This window comes from Neopsephotus bourkii, unplaced genomic scaffold (genome assembly GCF_033783945.1).
Source record: "Neopsephotus bourkii isolate Nb327-2 ecotype Australia unplaced genomic scaffold, CSIRO-AGI_Nbou_v1 NB_827, whole genome shotgun sequence".
In the NCBI taxonomy this organism is placed as follows: Eukaryota; Metazoa; Chordata; class Aves; order Psittaciformes; family Psittacidae; genus Neopsephotus; species Neopsephotus bourkii.
In genome coordinates, this window is record NW_026901323.1 from 88692 (window position 1) to 110065 (window position 21374).

At 46.7% G+C, this 21374-nt stretch overlaps 1 protein-coding gene across 1 annotated transcript in view; it reads left to right on the forward strand.

The window, feature by feature from the left end:
• Positions 1 to 2926: 2926 nt before the first annotated feature.
• ZBTB7C (zinc finger and BTB domain containing 7C) overlaps positions 2927 to 21374 on the forward strand; it is a 105356-nt gene continuing 86908 nt past the window's right edge. Inside the window, exons 1-2 of the mRNA XM_061355678.1 lie at positions 2927 to 3049; positions 16328 to 16426. The gene's annotated coding sequence lies outside the window, so the exon portion shown is untranslated. The remainder of the gene's footprint in view (positions 3050 to 16327; positions 16427 to 21374) is intronic.

The following is a 21374-nucleotide window of genomic DNA, read 5'->3' on the forward strand; positions in this document are numbered from 1 at the left end:
CTGTGAAGGTGCTTCTGTGCATGGCATGGATCTGAGTTGACATGTTGTGGTCTCATGTAGATTACCCATTTCTTATGTGGTGACCTGGAGTGCAGCTCAGTCTTTGAGGTGGTCTTTCATGTTCCCCAGGTTCATGTAGCCCTGGCAAACGCCTCCTAAGGCCCTCAGGCCCATCTTTTCCAGCTACCTCCTAAGGCCCTGAGGCCCATCTTTTCCAGCTATTTCTAGTCTTCTGCTCAGCTTTTTAAACTCCCCAAATGATCTGAGCTCGATGCTCAGCTCCTTTTGTCTCTGCTGGAGAGCACAGAATGCATGGACTAGGAGAAGTCTGACACACAACTGCCTGAGCCTGAATAAAAGCTACCACTCAACTCAGCAAGGTGGCTTACCCATCTCTGGTATTCAGTGCCATGGTGGTCTTTCTGCAAGCTTGAGGTCAACAACCGTTTTGACCTGAACAGAGAAGGGATTTCTGAAGCTATTCACCACTGTTCGAGCAATTTTGCTTTTTTGTTATTAATAAAGAAAACAGCAAAGAGCATTTTGCCAATGTACATTTGCTATTCCATTCACTGGAAGCAGAACTAGCTCAACACTGGCTGTATTTGAAGCCCCTGCCAAACTCAAAGGACCTCATTCAGTATCCACTTTGTTTCAACAACTAGCAAGACGAAAGAGCATCTGGTATGCAAATTGTATGCTAGGACAAATGCCCAACGTGAGGTCCTGAACTGGCAAGCAGCAGTTCAAAACAAACAAACAAAAATATCTCTTTCAGTCAAAAGATCTGCTATTGGGTTGTCTCCAAATGCCTGTACGTTGACACAATACGTTTTTTCCCATGGTTGTCCTTCCAGAGTTGGCCTGTGCGGCAAGAAAAGCCACTCTGCTGTGTGCAGCATAGGTTGATTACCAACTTCTAATTGCATCTGGTATAGCTCTCTGACATGCCTTTCCTTGGCTGTCATTGTGGCATGGTGCATCCTTGTGCTAAATCAAACCTGCTGATCATTACAGGGTGCCCTAGAGAAGTTGTAACTGCCCCATCCCTGGCAGTGTTCAAGGCCAGGTTGGACATAGGAGCTTGAAGCAACCTGGTCTAGTAGCAGGTGTCCCTACCCGTGGCAGGGATTGGAACTAGGTGAGCTTAGAGGTCCCTTTCAACCCAAACCATTCTATAGATTCTATGGTCCTCCAGCCTGTGCTAGGGGGCTGATGCTCTTAAGCCAATGATGATACTTCTTCTTTCCCAAGGAGTAAATGTCAGGTCCTGTTATGGGGTGCTATGCAGGAGAAAAGGAGATCCCAGATGCCATTCAGCTTCAAAACACAGGGTGGAGAGGAAAAATGGCTTTTCATTCCTATCTATTGATCTGCTGTTGGAAATGATGCTGATGGGGTGAGGCCACAGCAGCATGTTGCCTTTCTGCAAGTGAGAGGAGTGTTGTCTGGTGAGAGGAGCGGGAATGATGGTGGTCCCTACCCATGAGGAATGGGAGAAGAAGTATTTTCAGTATTTTCTTAAAATGCATGAGATAAAATAGACTTTAGGTGCGATATTCATGAAGCAATAGTGAGAGGGAGCAGACCTCTGCTGGAAGTGGAGGCATGCTTTTGTGGGAGAACATGGGCTTGGTTGATGCTTTTGTGCTCTATTGTCTAAGGCAGGTTTGATATGGTGGTGGTTTCTGTTTGGAATGTGTGGATCCTCATGGCAGGGGTTGGGGGTACCTGCTCTTGGGTGTTATGACTGCTGAGAGAACATCCCTTTAGATGGAATAAAGACAAAACCAGCAGATGACAAACCAAACATGTTCTGTTGGTGCTTGCTCAGAAAGCAAACCATTGATTTCTCCTCTTGAGGCTTTTCAGGCACTGTTCTGCATTCCGCTTTGCTGGAAAGTTAAGTGGAATATACTGAGAAAGGTGAAATTTTCTATTCAATCCTCTACGAGCTTTCCCTGAAGCCTATCTAAAGATTGCATATCACTGCTGTGGCATAATGGCCTCGTTTCCCTTTCCCCCACGTTGTCCCCATGGATAACCCTGGCTCCGGACCCTGCTGTCACAGTACAGCTGTGCAAGTGGCAAAGTGCAGATGCTGATTTTCATGGGCTGGCAAAGCCTTCTGCTGTCCCCAGCTTTGGCACAGGAAGCTGCAATTCAGCGCTCAGCATCTGCTGCAGTGCCCGGGGGGGTTGGCACTGCATGAAAGCCAAAGTGAGCTTCAAGGCCAATAGGGAGGCGGTTGGGTGGTCAGGGCGGATGCGGCCTCAGGAGGGGATGAGGCAGGTCGTGTTGCCTCTCCATAGCTCCCATTATCCCTTCATCTCCCTATCTGTGTGTTGTAGAACATCCTGGCACATTGTGCTCTCTGCAGATGGGCTTTGACCTTGGCTGCCATGCAGGCTTGCTTTGCTGGGCCAGGTAGAGATAGAAGGAATTCAGAACCTTTGAGCTCAGCCATCAGCCCTTAAGCGTTTTCTGAATATTATGAGGTGTGATTTAAGCCTTGTAACAACTTTTTTTCCGCTGTAAAAAACCCACATTGATAATTCAGGGTTGTGGGAAACTGCACTTACTTTAGCTTGAGGTAACTTTATCTGAGCTTGTTGAAGTCTCTTGATCCATCCCTAAACTCCTGAGATCATAAAATGAAAACAAAATGGTGATAACAATGATCCCAGTGTCCCCTATGAAAAACAGAGCAGGGCAAATAGCAAGAGATTGAGTTTTTTCATCTTGTAGCTTTGACGTGATTCATAGAAAATAAATGTACTATAACTTTAAGGCTTTGCCTGCAGCTAAATATAAGGGTGCGCTGGCTCCACCCTGCTGCTTTGTTAGGGATACAGGCATTTATTTCTGGGGTGGGTTTTTGCTTTATTTTTTTTCCCTTCTATTTTATATGGGTTTTTTTTTCTGGTGAATCTCCACCATGAAATAACCAACATTTGCGAGAGTCGTCTGGGAGCATGCAGGAGAGGTACCTCCGGATGTTTTCCCCTATGGAAAGTTGAAGGATTAGGACTTAAATTTCAACTTTCACGTAAGTGCTGCTCACTCTTGTCTGATGGAGAGATAACAATGGCAGGGATGAAGGCTTAAGACAACCAGTCTATCTTAACCTGACTTCCATGAGTCCCGAGCCTGGTAGATGTTAACTAGGTTAGCCAAAGGCATCTGTCTTTGCATCCAGCTGTGGGCATGGGGATGAGCTCTTGAGCAGATGACTCTTCTTAAGTATTTCTTTTTAGGTGAAAACTCGGTGTGTTGGTAAAAGTCAGAGAGGTGGTGGCAGGGTGTGTTTTCAATCAGTGCTCGCTTAGTCTAAACTTAGTTTGCCTGTGACTTTCTGTTTTCTTGCAAGGGAAGCCGGCTTCGTCTTGGTTTGCTGTAATCATCTGTTTATTTTATTAGCTTTCTCAAAAAAAGCTGTATTTCCCCTGATGCCTGGCCACCTGTTTTGTGTGAGCTGCTGAAGGTCTGAGCTCTTGCTCTGCTTCTGCAGAGCAGATTTCTCTCGACAAGCCAAAAGAAACGACACGACTATATACTAAAAAGGGCAAAAAACCCCACATGCTGTGCTATTTTGGTAGGAGCAAATTATGCGTCCTACAAATTACCATTGGTTATGAGCACCGTCCGTCTGTCTGGATGGCAATGTCCTGCTTTCAGACTACAGCTAATACATTTAGAGTTGGGATAATACCCATTGAACTCCAAAGTGTCTCCTCTTCTCTGAGCCCTGATTTGTTCCTACCAGCAAATGTCACATGTAAGTAGAAGTTTTATGGCTGTGTAATTCACAGGCTGTTACGCATCTTATTAGGAAGGAATTGTGTTTTCTTTTTTTAAAAAGGTGACTTCAGGTTCTTCCTTTAATATCTGGAAACTGTCACTTCTTCGGATTTTCTTCCTCTTTTTTTTTTTTTCTTTTCCCCAATTCTTTTTCTCTCTGTGCCTCCTTTCCCTTCTTTCTTATTATTTCTCTCCCTTAATTTTTCCATTTTTGTCTTTTTCTTTTTTCTTTCTCATTTTTATTTATTTCTTTCTGCTTTTTTTCTTTTGTTTCTTTTTACTTTATCTTCTTTTGTTTTCCCTTTTTTCTTTTTTATTATCCATTTCCCTTTTCCATCCTTTCCCTTTTTCCTTTTTTCCTTTTCCTTTTTTTTTCTTTTCACTCCTTTCTCTTTTCCTTCCTCTCCCTTTTCTTTCCCCTTTCTCTGTTTTCTTTTTCCCTTTATTCCTTTTCCCTCTTTTCCCTTTTCTCTTTTTTCCCTTTTCTCCATTTTCATGTTTTCCCTTTTCTATCTTCTTCCATTTTCCATTTTTTTCTCTTCCGTTTTCCCCCTTTTCCCCCTTTTTCTATTCCCTTCACCCTTTTTCTTTTTTTTTTTATAGCACTTTTTCTGTTTTCTTTCCTTCCCTTTCATTCTTTCCAGTGAAGCACAAGTTGAACTGAGGATTTACTCACCTTTCAATCTTAGCCTCATGAACATCAGCTCTGAAATATCTCTCTGAAGACATAGTGAGGACTGTGGTACTGTAAATATATTAAGAGAGAGAATAGATTTGATTATATGTAAGAATTGGCACTGCAAGCATATTCGGCATTTGATACCTTGCAAACTTCTTACCAGCTGTAATGAAAACTGGTAATTTGCACTCCATCCCTGTTTGTGCTTCAGGAATATGATGAAATGCCAAATGTTTTTATCTCTCTCGCATTCGTATTTGTGGGGGCATGGCAGGCTGACTGTGAGATGTTCCTCACGATGCTCTGCATGGAGAAGCTACAGCAGGAGTTTTATGTCTTATTTTGAGTGAGGAGCAGAAGAGCATCACATGGGAATATCTGCTTCTCAGACCGGTGCCTCTTTCACCCCTGCATCCCGCTGCCCACCAGAGGGACCTGGACAGGCTGGAAAGATGGGACCAAGTGACCTCATGGAGTTCAACAAGACCAGGTGCAGGGTCCTGCCCCTGACTCAGGGCAATCCCCAGCACAAACACAGGCTGGGAGAGAGTGGATGGAGCAGGCTGAGGAGAAGGACTTGGGGTGCTGGGTGAGGAGAACCTCCCCATGACCCGGCTTCAGTGAGCGCTTGAGCCCAGAACCCCCCCTGTGCTGGGCTGCACCCCCAGAGCGTGAGCAGCAGCTCAGGGAGGGGATCCTGCCCCTCTGCTGTGCTCTGGGGAGACCCCCCCTGCAGTCCTGATCCAGCTCTGGGGCACAAGAGGGACGTGGAGCTGTTGGAGCAAGGCCAGAGGAGGCCCTGGAGATGCTGCGAGGGCTGGAGCAGCTCTGCTCTGGAGCCAGGCTGAGAGAGCTGGGCTGGGGCAGCCTGGAGAAGAGAAGGCTCCTGAAGGGGAGACCTTAGAGCAGCTCCAGTGCCTAAAGGGGCTGCAGGAAACCTGGAGAGGGGCTTGGGACAAGGGCCTGTAGGGACAGGCCAAGGGGAATGGCTTGAACCTGCCAGAGGGGAGACTGAGATGAGCTCTTAGGCAGAAGCTCTTCCGTGTGAGGGTGCTGAGGCGCTGGCACAGGGTGCCCAGAGAAGCTGTGGCTGCCCCATCCTTGGCAGTGTTCAAGGCCAGGTTGGACACAGGGGCTTGGAGCAAGCTGCTCCAGTGGAAGGGGTCCCTGCCCATGGCAAGGGTTGGAACTGGACGAGCTTTGAGGTCCCTTCCAACCCAAACCATTTTATCATTCTATGATTCTATGCCCACATCTTGACCTATGGTGGTAACTGCAGTGTTTAATGAATGTCCTAAGCAGATGTTGCCAGATGTGAAGTTTCATGGGGGGCTCAAGGGCAGGAGTCAGAGCACGGTGAGGCCCTTGGTCCTCTGTCTCAGCTATGATGTGTGCATGTGCTGGATGAGTCCCAGGAGAAAGAGTCCATCAGGCATCTCACTCCTCTACTACCTACCCTCTCTGCACCAGTGTCCCTTGCAGCCATAGCAAGGGCAGGTTATGAGCCTTCCAGCTGTGAGCCTTGAGAACAGATGGTGTCTTGTCCAACTTTCACACCACCCGTGGTTTCTGTTCCATTTCTGCTGAGTCATCTTTTCCATAGATGGGGTTGAAAGAAAGGAAGAGAACAGCACGTCCGTGGGGGCAGGTTGGTTTTCACCTGCCGTGCTGCCAGGCACATTCCTGTTAGAGAGTGTCTGGTTGGCATTTCTCTCCTGGAACACATCTGTGCTTCTCCTCTCCCGGGTCTTCTCCGTGCCGGTTATCTGTGCCAACCAGAAGACAGGAGGTGGGCTGCTTTACTGGCTGCCTGGGGAGAAAACGGTGCTGTGGCCTCGTTTCATGCTGGATGGATCCGGGCATTGCTCCACTGCTATTGAATATATTAAGGATGAATTCAGAGACTTCCTTTCTCCTCCTCCTGCTTTCTGCCTCTTCTTGTCCTTTTCCTCCTCCTCTCTTCCTCCTGCCTTCCTGCCTGCCTTAGTTCTGCCTTCCTTCTTCCCTCCTCCTTTCTTCCTCCTGCCTTCCTCCTTTTTAACTTCTTTCTCCCTTCATTCCTCCTTTTCCTCCTTTTCTTTCCTCCTTCCTTCCTCTTTCCTTTCTTATTCCTTATTGCCTTCCTCCGCTGTCTTCTTTCTTCTCCTCCTTTTCCCCCTTCCTTCTCCTTTTCCTCCTCTTTTACTCTTTCTTGTCCTTCTCCTTCTCCTCCTTCCTCCTGCATTTGATTCCTTCCTTCTCCTCCACCACTACCATAGTTATTGCATACTGGTGCTGCAGCAGGACCTGGGGACAGCTAGACCAAGTCCCAGTGTGGGATGCCTGGGAGCTGTTGTGAAGGCTTCTTTCTTCAAGTGCCTGAAGTGTTTGTTGCCATGATCAGTCCCAGCATCACCCTCCAGCTGCTGTTTTGGTATCTCAGTGTTTTGGGTTGCCAACAGGACATCAATCTTATACCAGCTGGGTTACATACGTGGGTGCAAGGAAGGTATGAAGAACCCATCATTGCAAAGGTGCCTGCAGAGGGCTGTGTGAGTGGGGAGCTGTTGTAAAAAGGCTTATATCCACCTCATGATGAGTGCAGGGTTGGCTGGGTTGCATCCTGAGATGCTCAGGAGCTACTTTGCATGGTGTTTCAGTTCAAGACCCAAAGTGCTGTGTCTGGAAACACAGATTGCCACCACAGCCATAAGCAAACCTATTGAAAACAGGCAGCTAGCTAATTTGCCCTGTGCAATGTGCGTATCTCTCCACACCTCTCCTGCCTTCCTGGCCAGAATGAGAATGGCTTGAGCATTGCTGCCCTCTCAGAGAGACAGCAGGAGAAAAAAATTGTGCTTCTAGAGACCAAACAAAGCAGGAGCAATCACTTGGGAGTAATCATGCTCCCAGATGGGGAATCGTGTCCTAAAGCTCTTGTTTTGAGTAAAACAGGAGTGACAGCTGCCATCTGGGTGAGGAGGAAAACTGATGCCAGCAACGGTGAAGGACTCGTGGAGTGGAAATAGCCTGGGCAGATGATTGGCTTCAGCCTTAAGATTCTGGGAAATGGGTTTGTTTGTGTCTCTGCAGCTCAGACAAGCAGCCAGGTGATGATGGTGTAAGAAGGGCTGTGTGACAGCCACGCTCTGACCCATGCTGCTGAGCTGCTGCTCAGCTCCCTGTGTCTTGGGATGTCCTCTGGGCACGCAGCCCCACTCACAGCCACCATGGGAGAGAGGGTAGGATGTTGTCCTTTGGCCTCTCTGTGTGTGACCCCACGCTCCATAGGGAAGAACTTCTGCCTAAGAGCTCATCTCAGTCTCCCCTCTGGCAGGTTAAAGCCATTCCCCTTGTCCTGTCCCTACAGGCCCTTATACAAGAGTGGGTACAAGGCAGTACTTTGGTTCGACAGTGGTGTGTCTCCAGCTGTGCTAGTGGTAGCTACATCTCCTGGAATCTCTTGTAAGGCAGAACATGGAAGTGAGAAGATAGCCTGGATCTTAGGTGGTTGGGTCCCCTGTGAAATGCCTCACCTGAGCTGGGAAGCTGTGCTCGTGTACAGGGTTCTACTGACACTAGGACTTCCTCAGCGTAACTTCATCTCGGTTCAGCCGTAGGAGAAGATGTGGCATCAAGAAGGGTGAACCCCAAAGGGTGCGACCAGGCAGCATGGGTGAGCATCACAACGCCATGTGTATAGATGGGAGATGCCTGTGACTTAAACTGAGCCCCACACGGATCCCACTGAGCTGGAACTGGCACAAGATGGCACTAAAGTTTCTTCGGAGCCTTTGTTGCTCTGTGTGGGTCCAACCCCTTGTGCAGGAGTGAGGCCCCTCTCCCCGGGTGACTTCAGAAGAGCTGTGTAATGATTCCTGGAACACATATATGTAAACCTCAACCTGCAAGTCCCTGAACTTTCAGGATAGAAATTGGATAGAAATTGAAGGCTGTTTTTGTGTAAGGGTTGATGAGCTGCAGATGATGTTGCTTTCACACTTTTCCAAGTCCTAATGGAAGGGATGCAGTGTCCACTGGCAAATTGAACAAATGCTTTATAGAGCACCTAAACAGGGGTATGTATGTGTGCTGCAGAGGGGGAGGGCACACAGATGTGAGTGTTACGATTTCTAAGAAATGGCAATTCTCATTTTGAAGCCTAAGCGAGCACCATTTTCCGGGACTTGCCTAATTTAAATCATCTTTTCTCTGTTTTTGTCCTATCCGTTATTTTCAGCTGTCACGTTAAGTGCCACAGAGATTCTTCAAGAGGCTTCTTTTTGCTTCCCTCTAATAATCCCAGGAACAGACACTGGTCCCTTTGTCTGGGTCTCTCTCTGATGGCTCTCAGTGTTCAATTTGCTGGAGAGGAACCACTCTGTGGAACAATAGGACAATCAGCACCGTACTGGATCAAGTGCTGCCATCCTGCCCTTGAAGAGGTGCAAGGTGGAATCGTGTTTTGGCCATCTCAGTTAATGACTTCTAGGAAAAGCTCTGGTGGCGGCTCAACAAAGCCAATCCTGGCTTGCAAAAATAGATGCTTGAATTACATTTTCTCTGAAATGTGTTCCTTGTTCCTTTGATTCGTAGTGCTCAAGGAGAATAATAAGCACAGGTGTTCAAGTCTGGTTTAGGGCTTGGAGTCTGCGTCCAACAGAAGGCTCCAACCCTTGTGTATCAAGGTCACCATGAAGGCCAGCAAAGGTAAAGTCTTGCCTGACTTTCTTGGCTTGTTGAGGATTAAGTAGGATCCAAGGATGGGTCTTCACACTGGGAGCAGATCCTTGGGGCAATAAAAAACCTCTTAAGGGAAGGCTGGTGAAACATCAGGGACCTGTCAGTGCTGTGAATCCATCCTTGGTATTCCTGAACTAGACAAGTATCTCTGATGCATCCTTGAGGATCCCTGCTTTGGGCCAGGGATGAACCAGAAGACTTCTTGCAGGCTGTTTAAGTACTTCAATGCTGTAGTATTTATGTCTTCCTTCAGGGCTGTGTAAGGCATCCTATGTTGGTGGTACATAGGGTACAGCTCCCCCAAGCTGGTTTATTGGGGAGAAAGCACAATCTCCTGCTAGAGTGGAGGAATATCAAGTGCTCGTTGCCCCACATATCCAGCACTCCATATATCAGCTAAGAATGGCTCTGCAACAACCCTTTTCTAAAGGTACTGGGGGGGGAAAGAGGTCTAAAGATGGAGTTTGATGTATTTCTGAGGAACTCCTTCATGCCTGTGATTGCTTTCTCATCCAGTCCTGTGGTCCTGGATGTGATGTGATAGAGGAAGGCACCAAGACTGCATGATGCTTCCTCTCCCATCTGTGTCCCTGGGTTGGCTTGGAAAGCAGGTGTAGAAGGCTGCAGAATGCAGCGTTTCTGTAGGTACATAGAGAAACAAATCATTACAGTGGAAACTATTAATTAGTGTTTTAAAATACATAAATAACAAGGAGAAAAATAGCTTTTCAAATAAGTTTTAAAAGTAGATTCTGATGTTTAAATTTGCACTATGTGCACAGAAGCACAGGACAACTGCTTCTAAGTTCATTTAAACCTGAAGTGTGATCCATACAATGATCACTGTCAGAGGCTGTTTTGCCTCAGTTTTACGTTGGCCAATGCTGTTTTTTTTCCATGGCCTGGTTTTGCCTGGGATAGGGTTAATTTTCTTCCTAGCAGCTGGTACACTGCTGTGTTTGGGCTTTCATATAAGAACAATGCTGGTAACACACCAATGGTTTAGTTGTTGCTCAGTAGCACTTACCCTGATCAAGGACTTTTCAGGCTCTTATGCTCTGCCAGTGAGGAGGGGCACATGAAGTGGGAGAAAGCACAGCCAGGACCTCTAAGGTAGCAGCTTTAGGAATGAAAAAGAAGTTTAAAAAAAGTATTAAAAAAAGCTCTTGGGTGATTTTCACTCAGCCCTGTATGGCTGGGGATGTCCTGGGCTCATAAACCACCCCCATTTAAAAGTGTGCTTTGTCTCTGAGGAAATCCCTGTTCAAAATATCCCCTTGCGTGTTAACATGGCCCTTGAATACACCCGGGAGCTTTCTATGAAGTGCTGGAACTGGGTGGAAAGCTAAAATCTAAGGAAAAAATGTGGCGCTAAAATCTGGGCTTGTTTAGCCCATTTGATTATGGAAAGAAAAGCTGCAAACTGGACCTCTAAGCAATCCCAAAGGAAAAGGAAAGAACTCCATGTGTTTACAAGGCAAAAAAGGGACTGAGCTCGTCGTGTTGAAGGCAATCTCATGGCTTTGTGATGCTGCAGTCTTTCCCCTGCCCCATGGCAGCTCTGGCCGGGGCTGTCAGTCAGCTGAAGCTGTGGTCAAGGAGAGAACTCGCCCTCCCGCTTCTCTTCAGAGGCAAGGAAGGTGGATTGTTTTCCGGCAATGAAATTTCCTATTGAAGAATTGAATGCTTCCTTCTTGTGCTTGTGAATGGGACGCCCGGGAAGCAGAACATGCTGGTTCCAATTACCAGCACAACGAGGCTGAGTGCTGCAGTCAGTCAGGGATTTATACCTTTTCATATGTGCTTGAAAAGATAAAACCTTCCTTATTTTTGTCTTCTTCTTTTTTTTTCTCTTTCCCCCTTAATGTATGTAATGTATTCAAAGCAGGAGGCCAGCCAGCCAAGCTGCCTTTGATTTGTTCTCATATTAATATTTTATGTCTGAATATGTGCTTAATCACTTCAAATTAGTCAAACTCGCTACTTGAGTTGGGCTGAAAGAAGCAGTCCTGAGGAATTCATTCCTTGCTCATTTCTTGCTCCCCTTCACTTCATCTCTAGGGATATCTTGTTTATGTTTGGGAGTTTCCTGGATGAAGACCTACTTGGTAGCACAGCTGCAGCGAAAGCTCAGTGTTGTTAATATAGATCCCAACCCAAAAGTGTCATCACAAGATCATGAAGAAGGTAAATAGCATTGTGAGTGCATGAAGAGGAGTGTTGCTTCTCTTCAGTGGTGTGTCCCACGCACATCGAATGCTGTAGGGTTAAGCACATCTAGGATTCCTAGCTATCCCACAGAGTTACTGCTCCTCCAGTTGAGCCAGTTGATGGCAGGTTTGTTTCATTTGTTTCATAAGGCTGTGAAGAATCGGTCTCATTTTGGTACCAAGTATCATAGAGTCAATCATAGAATCGTAGGTATCATAGAATCCCATGTTGGAAGAGACCTCAGAGATCATCTGGTTCAAGCTTCCTAGGCATAGCATGACCTAGACTGTATGTCCCAGCACCCTGTCCAGCCAATTCTTAACAATGTCCAGCACTGGGGAAACCACCACTTCTCTGGGGAGATTATTCCCATGGCTGGTAGTTCTCATTGTGAAAGATTTTCCTCTTGGTTCCATGTGGAATCTCCCCAGGAATAACTTACGCCGATCACCCTTCATCTTTTCCATCGGACTTCTTGTAAAAAGGAGTCTCCATCTTCTTTGTAGACACCCTTTTAATACCGGCACTCTCCCTGAGCAGTGGTCTACAAGTGTAAAATGTCAAGGGAGAAGATGTGGCTGTCCTAGTGTAAAAGAGGCAGGTTGGTGAAGGGGACAAGAGAGGGAGTGGACCACAACTGCACCATAACTGTCATAACAGCACAATATAATAAGTCTTATTTTCAATTCCAAGTAATGAAAGGGGCTAGAACCACTGAATACAGGTGTAGGGGTAAGCTGGGATCATTTTGCTGCCTGGTTTATTTGTATAGGGATCTCCAGCATTTCTTCTTATCTAGAAAAAGCCATATGGAGCATCAGCACCGCTTGCTGTCTGGGGGCAACAATACAAGAGGGATGTGGAGCTGTTGGAGCGAGGCCAGAGGAGGCCATGGAGATGCTGCGAAGGCTGGAGCAGCTCTGCTCTGGAGCCAGGCTGAGAGAGCTGGGCTGGGGCAGCCTGGAGAAGAGAAGGCTCCTGAAGGGGAGACCTGAGAGCAGCTCCAGTGCATAAAGGGGCTGCAGGAAAGCTGGAGAGGGGCTTGGGACAAGGGCCTGTAGGGACAGGCCAAGGGGAATGGCTTGAACCTGCCAGAGGGGAGACTGAGCTGAGCTCTTAGGCAGAAGCTCTTCCCTGTGAGGGTGCTGAGGCGCTGGCACAGGGTGCCCAGAGAAGCTGTGGCTGCCCCATCCCTGGCAGTGTTCAAGGCCAGGTTGGACCCAGGGGCTTGGAGCAAGCTGCTCCAGTGGAAGGGGTCCCTACCCATGGCAGGGGTTGGAGCTGGAAGAGCTTTGAGGTCCTTTCCAACACAAATGATTTCATGATTCTATAGCACCTTCTCCCCAGACCATTCCGTGCCTTCTTGGGCATGGTGGCTGGCCCAGTTTTCAGGCAGTGCTGGCTGTAACCAGTGTTATCTGTGACTGCAAATAGGGCTGTAGGCTCCACCTTTGCATTCTGCCTTCTGCAGATAACTGGCAGAGCACAAAGACCTCATTGAGGTGGCTAGTTTGACTACAAGTGCACAACCCCTTCCAGTGCACACTTGAGGCAAGCGGTGCTGCTCCAGGACTAGCCTTTTGCATCCCCACATTCCTCTTGATACGTAAAGTGAGAGCATAAGTCTCTATTATTGTTTGCATCCCAGTGACACCTACAGGTCTTCAGGCAGGATCCCTGCTTGAAGGTTGCCTGTAAGGTTGGACAAAGCCTCCACAGATCCAAAGCTTGCCCTGAAGAGATGGCAGTCTGAGACAGGCAGCAACAGGCAGATGTACCTGGCTGGAGGAGAATGAGCAAATACCAATCCAGGACTGGCCATGGAAGATACAGAAATCCCACCACACACAACGTAGCTTATAGTCTATGGAAATGTTGCGTATGCATCTGTATAATTGCAAAAGGTTCACATTGTTTGGTTGGGAAATAGAGCATGATCATGAGCTAGAATGGGAACACCTGGAGGGGCAGAGTTAAGAGTGATTATGCAGCCCAGCCCTGGCTTCTCTTCACTGTGGAGAGCTACACGGCATAATTTCATCATAGATATATATACTGCTAATTGGCACATAGTTTGATTTGCAAATAAAACCATCATAAGTATCAGAGAAAGATTTAAAGCTGTGACTTCTACTGTCATGCTACAACCCTTGATTTTCTGGTCAGCAATCTACTCGATTACTCCTTTCATCATCTTGTGTTTTGAAGACATGATATCTCTTTCAAAGAACATCTGGCAGAGACATATTAATTAGTTAATTTTTCTGCATGGAATTAAGAAATAAGGGTGGGGAACCCAGAGCCCTGAGGATGTAGTGCTTGGCCAAGTAATTATTTAGGAGTAACGCGGAGATGTGTGGCCTGTGCTTGGTCTATAAATGCCTCTCTAGCTCTTGGCAAGTAACAGGTTTCCTACCAAAGATCCTAATTTTTTGCTAAACCTTGAAGAAGGTTTATGAGAACGCATTATTTTCCTCACTTTCTCAGCCAAATAATCACAAAACTGCCTCAAGGAGGAAGGCAAAGGGTGCTCATCATTGGCAGGGGATGTGGTAGAACACTGCACAGCACGAGATGCACAGTAAAGACACAACAGTGGCAGTGCTAGGATAGGGATTTTTGTTGGGGCTCGTGGTTTCTTTGCCTTGCTCAATAGAATAAAACCTGACAAAGCAGCAGTGGTGAGCTCCTGTCTATCTGTTCTCATGCTTCCAGCCACTTCTGCTTGAATTATTCATGTTTGGTAAGTGATCTGCAAACAGCTCCTGTGATCTCCCTGTGATCTGTGTGTATGTGAGACTCACCCCTGCTTAGGTCAGGGCATTTTCTTGTTTCCTTCCTCGCAGCAGGGAATCTGTGGGAATCTCCATATTGCTTACTGCCTCTTCCTGATTAACCAAACCATGTATTTATTATTTACATGGCATGATTTGTTCGGCTGTCCCAGGCATGTGGTATTATCACTGGATAAGCAAGAAGACTCTGTGCAAACATCTGTAGCGGTTGCTTGACAAATCCTATTGCATAAATAATATTAAGGAGATGCAGAGGCAGTTGTAAAGCAAACGCTCTTATAAGTCATAACAGCACTGCCAGTGTGGGATGCCTTTCACCTGCATGTATGTCTCAATAGAGCTTTACTAGGATTTTATTATATATATGTGTGTGTATATACACGGTGTATATATATACACATATATATATGTGGAAGTGTTCAAGGCCAGATTGGACAGGGCTTGGAGCATCTTGGTCTAGTAGAAGGTGTCCCATCCTACAACATAACTGGAATACAGCAGTGACGTTTTTAAGATGTCCTGCCTCTCTGCATTCTGTAAAGAAGGTTTTCTATTAAACCTTAGGGAAATTACTGCCCTTGTTAACTAGCATAGAAGAAATGAAGCACAGCAGGGTTACTCGAGAGACTTGGGCCCTCTCTTTTGAGACTGCATTGTTTCTTTAAATGAGAGAAATAATTTAAGGAAACAAATGAACAAGGAATTTCTGGAAATTAAAGTACAGTACAAATAGGATGATGTGCTCATCCTCTCTTTAATAGAAGCAGTGTAGTGAACAATTGCATGCTCAACCTCAGAAATCTATCCATGGTAACTAGTCACAGGAGAGAAAAATAGACATCCTGCCACCAACTTGGTATTAAAGTTCTATTTTCCATTTTTTTCCGTGGCTGTGGGCCAGTCAGGGACTTTCCATGAGCAATCAGCACACCAGAAATCCTCTTCTGCTTTGTAGAAGCCACCATTGCTGAGCAATGAAAAGTCTGATGCCGGTTTTGGCTTTAGTGGGTTTTGGTCCCAGTTTCCAGTGGGACCAGACTGGGGCAGACCCATTGTGCCAAACATCTCCCTGGACCATGGCTATGGGTGGGTGATGCCCCCTTACACCTCCCGAACTATGGCTGAGACTTGCTTGTGATGGGGTCTGGCAGAGGAATCTCACTTTTGGTGTCATCAGCTCTATAATCTGCTGGATGTCAAAACCCTGACTGGGTTTGGGGTCTCTGCAAGCCCTGCATGATCCACGTGGCTCTGGGTGAGTCCTGCAGAAGCCTGAAGGAAGGACAGAAAGACACTGCCAGGACGGAGTACACCCAAAAATAAAGTGAATGAGAAATACTGGGCCTTCAGGCTCGATCGTCTGTTCCTCAAAAGACATTTTTGGAAGGGATCATTGTGCTTTTGTTTTTCCATTAGGCAGCTGAGTAGAGAGCATTGTTTTCCTCCCCTCATCTGTTCCCCTTATAGGGGAAGAAGAAGGAGGACTTGGCCACCCTGAGCCGAGCATCTCGGGGGACCTCCCAAAACAAAGGGCTGTATGGAGAAAAGTGCCGTCATCCTGTCCCCGACATCCCCTTCCCTCTCTTCACCCTGTGTCTGGCACGACCATGCCTGCCTGGGGCTGGCGTGTCACACATCATTGCCAGCCGGCAGGAGCATGAGGTATTCCTAGGCTTCCTCCCTGGAAAACCAGCAGAGTTCTCTTATTTCCAGGTTTATCCCTTCCCATACACTTGGCAAGGAAACCCTGGAGTTTGCCTGCTGTCAGGAAGGTGTGTTAGCTCCAGGACAGTGTGCGTGTCCACAGGTCATAGGTTGGATAAAGCAGTACTCCTGAGAGCATCATTTAGATGTTCCTGGAAGTGGACCAAAGCTCTATGGGCACATCCATCCCCCTGTAGTTTGTGTTCTGTGTGCTGCAGACATCGTCCCTGATCTGCAGAGAATGCCTGTGTGTTGGAGAGCATCTCCCCAGCCATGCTTTGCGTGACCCTTGTGTTACCTCCCCATACAGGAGTACGGGGCCAACACACGGAGCTGAGATGGGGTTTTTCTTACAGGATGTTTCGGTTTTCTTACTAAAGACTGGACTAAGACCAACTTGTTTTGTTTTGCCCAGGCTCCACGGCTGACCCTGCTGAGAGCCCCTGAGACACTGAACTCTATGGGAGCGGAGACCACTTGACTGCACTCAGCACCTTTCAGGATCAGGACCTAGGTAATTATTCTACTTCTCTACCTTGATGACAGGAGAAATCTGACGTTCTGGGCTAAGCTTCCCAAACAGTATTTCTAGTTGTCCATCACATGACTCCTGAGGTTGTCACTCTGTAGATAAGTGACTTGACACTATGATAATAATCACCATTCCCTCAAAAAAAACCGTATCTCCTCTGCTTCCAGAGGGCAATCTCAGAATGGTTTGAGGTGGAAGGAACCTTAAAGCTCATCCAGTTCCATCCCCTCCCACGGGCAGAGGCACCTTCCACTAGAGCAGGTTACTCCAAGCCTGGACCTGAAATGTTTCCAGAGATGTGGCATCTACCACCTCTCTGGGCAACCTGAATTGCTGGATCCCTGTTCTAGAAATGGTCACCAGCTCTTCTGCTTGGAAAGTTCTCCTGAAGTTAACTTGCAGAAAGCTGTAAAACAAACAAGCAAAAAAGGTTTTCACTCACATCAGAATCCATCAAAGCTTTTAGAATAGCAGTATTTGTTGGCATGGATGCTTGTTCAGGTCAGACTTTTAAGAAGAGCTCAAAATTTACAGCTGCAGGAACCTGCTTTTTAAAACAAATCTGTCAACTATTTTCTGCAGAAAAATAAACTGTGAAAATCCGATTTACCTGGGCTCACAGCAGCTGCATTTTCTCCTCATAACCTGTCCTCACAATTGTGCCTTTGAGAAACTTTAAATCTTTGCTCCAAGGTGGATTGATGGTGGATTGATGGAAATCAAAGAGCCAAGCTGTGCACCCCTGTGGATATGCAGGGTCAGCCTGGTGCCTTGCCCAGAGCAGCAAGGGCAGGATTTGACCCAGGATTTGTTCTTACAGCCCAGCAAGGCCAGCAAACTCAGAGCATGAGCTTGAGAGTGAGGATATGCAGGGGTGAGGTTTAAGAGGAGTAAGAAGGAAGCCAGCAGGATGCTGTGGATGTTACTCTGCAACACTAAGGATGAAGGATTTCCTGTAGGGTTGGCTTCCTGAGTGAGATGATATTCCTTGCGAAATTCTGCATGCTGATAAAAGTATCAGGGTTGTGATTTTTAACCCCATTTTTTGTATTTCCCTCCCAATAAATTTGCTAATAAAATACAGCTTCCCACTGATTTCAGCAGAGCTTACAGCACAGCTCTCAAAATCAGGGTGTCATGAAGGCAGATTGTGTGTTGCTGGCCACTCTCCCAGAGCATCCTCTCTCCGTTCAGGAACAGAGAGCTATTCTCCATCCCTTACAGCTCTGTACGGTGACATTTTCAGGACCCGGGCCTGAGGACTTTGACTGGGTTGTTTCCTGTTTTGACAATCTCCATTTCAAGGACTCTATACACAGCATTGTGCAGGGAATTAAAAAAATAAAGAAAACAACCCATATCCTCCCCTCTTGAATATTGCGGTGGGCGGTGGGGAGCTCAGCTCATGTTTCCAGTGGGGAGGGAGAAGACACGGATGGTGAAGCAGGCTCACAAAGTCAAAGAGAGAAAAATTAAGAATAAGAAAGAAGAAATATATTCATCATCAGGGCTGTGGTACAATTTTTTTTTCCCCATCCGCTCTGAATTTGTAGGGATGGGGTGCTTTCTCATATGCGCTGTGTTTAAACTGCTGCTGTCAAAGCTTGGAGGGTAACTAAAACAAAAATGTCACAGGTCAAATGGATGTTTTCCGATTGACCGGAGATCCATGTAAATCCTGGGGAAGGAAATAACCCACCGAACATCTGCCAGCCCTGTGTCTGCATCCCCCACCTCAATATGCTGATGGGTGGTGGCAGGTCCTACTAGGCATCTCCCTGCCTCAGCATCCTGAAACAGTCTGCAGGCAGCATGCCCTCTTCAATGAAACTTAGTGCAAATTTAACAGCACAAATCCAGATTTGATGTAGGTCAGTGATTAGAAGGATCAAGAAGCTGCTTCAGTTGAGTGTGGTAGGAGAGAAAACATCTGCCTGTTGAGAAGCCTGGGCTGGAGGCTCATTGTAAGCCCCTGCAGCACTTCTTCAGATGAGGGTTGATCTTTGCTGCTGTAAGTTCAGAGGATTTGGGTAGGCAAACCTCCCTGGGCACATCAAAGCATCGTGTCTCTGCCACTGCTTCACGACATCCCTTGCAAAGTCCCCCCAAGGTTTTGGTGTGTCCGGTTACTCTCTGATGTGTTGTAACCTGAAAATAAGGGTAGGTAAAAGCACAATGTTCTGGGAATGATGCCAAGCCAAAGGCACTGAATTATTAAGAGATCTGTATCTGGGTAATGGATTTACGCTGCTTAACAACTTTTAAGAGAAAATACGGTGTTTGCAGTACCAGATTGGGATCATCATAGGAAACGGAACTCTCCTTTTTATGTCGTATTGCTTTTATTATTATTATTTTAATAACAATAATAATATTTCCCCAGTGAAGAAATATATGGGAATGTTATTTGCGTAGGAACTGGAAATGAACCTGAAATGATCAGCATATTTTTTAAAGGCCCTTTACAAGTCACTCGGCATTGGAAAAGGTACAACTATCCATCAGAGCAAGGCTTGGGGATAAAATAATTAGAAATCACACAACCATAACAAAGGAAGATTAGTGCTAAAATTAAAAGCCATAAAGTTGTTTTTAGATTAGGCTGGAATCCAGGCAAGCTGTTTTATTGTACGGTGTTACTTTAAAAAATGCAAGGTGAGAGGTGTGAATTGCCTGCATTTGGTCGTGTTGCAATGGAAATGCTACTGGTCATGTTAGATGGGGATGACCTGGGATGATTTTCAAGGAAATCCTTAGGGAATGGAAGTACAATCAACAGTGAAAGAAAACAAGCTGGGTTCAGTGCTGGACTCTTCTTCCATCCCCATGATAAGGTTAGGATGTTTGCTTCTAGTTTTGTTCCAGGGTTGTAGTTGTCAAATGACCATGTTGTATCCAGGAATAGTGGTGGTACAGCCAGGTATGGAATGGTCTGTGCCTGCAGACAGCATGGGTGTGAGTTGGAGCTTGGGACCTGAGCTGTCTTTCTGGGAGGAGATAGCAACATCAGATGGGGCATAGCCCACACAGCTTCACCCCTTCATACATCTGCTGGAGCTCCTTATGTGTGAACAGGAATGAAGCTTCAGTCAGAGGAGGGCCACAGAAATGACCTGGAGCCAGGCTGAGAGAGCTGGGCTGGTTCAGCCTGGAGAAGGGAAGACTCCTTAAGGGGAGACCTTAGAGCAGATCCAGTGCCTAAAGGGGGTTTAGAACAATGATAGGGACAGTTTTTAATCACTGTGCCTGAGGTGATAGTATAGGGGGTGATGGCTTTAACCTAAAAGAGTGGAGATTTAGACTAGATAGAAGGAAGAAATGTTTTACAGTGAGGGTGCCCAGAGAAGCTGTGGCTGCCCCATCCCTGGCAGTGTTCAAGGCCAGGTTGGACACAGGAGCTTGGAGCAAGCTGCTCTAGTGGAAGGTGTCTCTACTTATGGCAGAGGAGTGAATTAGAAGACTTTTAAAGGTCCCTTCAAACTCAGACCAGTTAATAATTCTGTGATCTCTTGTGGAGGCTGCATTGTATCTGCAGAGTGTGTAATACAGTGGGATGCAGCTGTAATACAGTGGGATGCAGCTTTACTCTCAGCTGGCATTGGGTCATAGAGTTTCATGTCTCTCAACCCCTTACACCAATAGTTTCCAAGGGACCTCCTTTGATAAATGCCTGTGCCAGTTAAGCCTGTTTTAGGGTCTTGTGTTCTGGGGGAGAGGGATGCATCTGTTTTTCCTTGGTTCATGTGCCAGGGGCAGGGCATGGCTGGGCATTTGCATCTCCCTGCATGGAGGTGCAAGGAGCTGTTGGTTGGGATGTAAGGATCTGCTGCCACACTGGGCAGCAGATGGTTGTGGGGAAAAGGAGGAGCCAAAGTTAAGTCCCATTTGGCTTGTGAGGACTCGTGGTGTGACAGGAGTAGGACAGGGAGAGGGGCAAGGAGGAATGACATGGGACAGCTTCAGTTTGAAAAGTGGTTGAGCAGACTGAACCCTTAAATCTAAAGGAGAAGGAGCTGAGGAGGTATATAAGTGGGGTATATAAGGCCTGTGTGGTGTGGAGGTGGATAGTGAAAAGTTATTTGTTGTATCTGGCAGCTGGTGAAAAACCATGAAATGGTTAGGCAGAGACCTTAAACAGGAGGATGTGCTCTTTTATAAAACATCTAATTAAACTGTGAACCTCCTTGCCACAGGATGTTGTGGATGCCAAAAGTATAAATGGCTTCAAAAACCAATTAGGGAAATCTGTGGACAAAAGGTCCATCAAAGGCTGTTAGCACAGTGCTGCAGGTACAGCCACCAGATTGGAAAGCATCTGGGCTGCTTGATAGGCATCAGGAGCATATACCTGGAGAGGTACTCCATGTGTAACCTGTTTATACACTCCTTGTTCTTTCTCAAAGCTGGCTGCAAAATGCACTTGCTCTGGTGCTGAACTTGCTCTAGTGTTGAACCCGATTCATGCTTGGGTTGGACAAGGAAAGCTGTGCCTGCTGCCCCTTTCTCCTGGGCTTCCCATGGCAGACACACTTCCATATCTGAAGAATGGACATTGCCAAAGGGGTCAGCTGGGTATCGTGGAGTGTAGTATTCATGGGTATGTTGTCAAGCTTTCCCCTGCAGGTCGGCTCACTCTGGCATGCCTGGCCAAAGCAGGAGCATAGGTCCTTGAGGTCTTCCAGTGTAAGTGTCCTACCAGCAACTTCTTCCAAAGTCCAAGTGAGCATCCCAAGAGAGTACAGGGTAAGAAAGAATTGGTATACTCCATGTATAAACATATTCAAGGAACAGTGTCTAAGAGGCTTTCTTATACAGAGGGGAAGGTGTAACGTGAGTGAGAGGCTGGAGGCACATGAGGGGTTTTCACCATGAATGTGGCCAAGTAAAAGTCCTGTCACCCACAGAAAGGTGACTTCTTCAGTGCTGATGC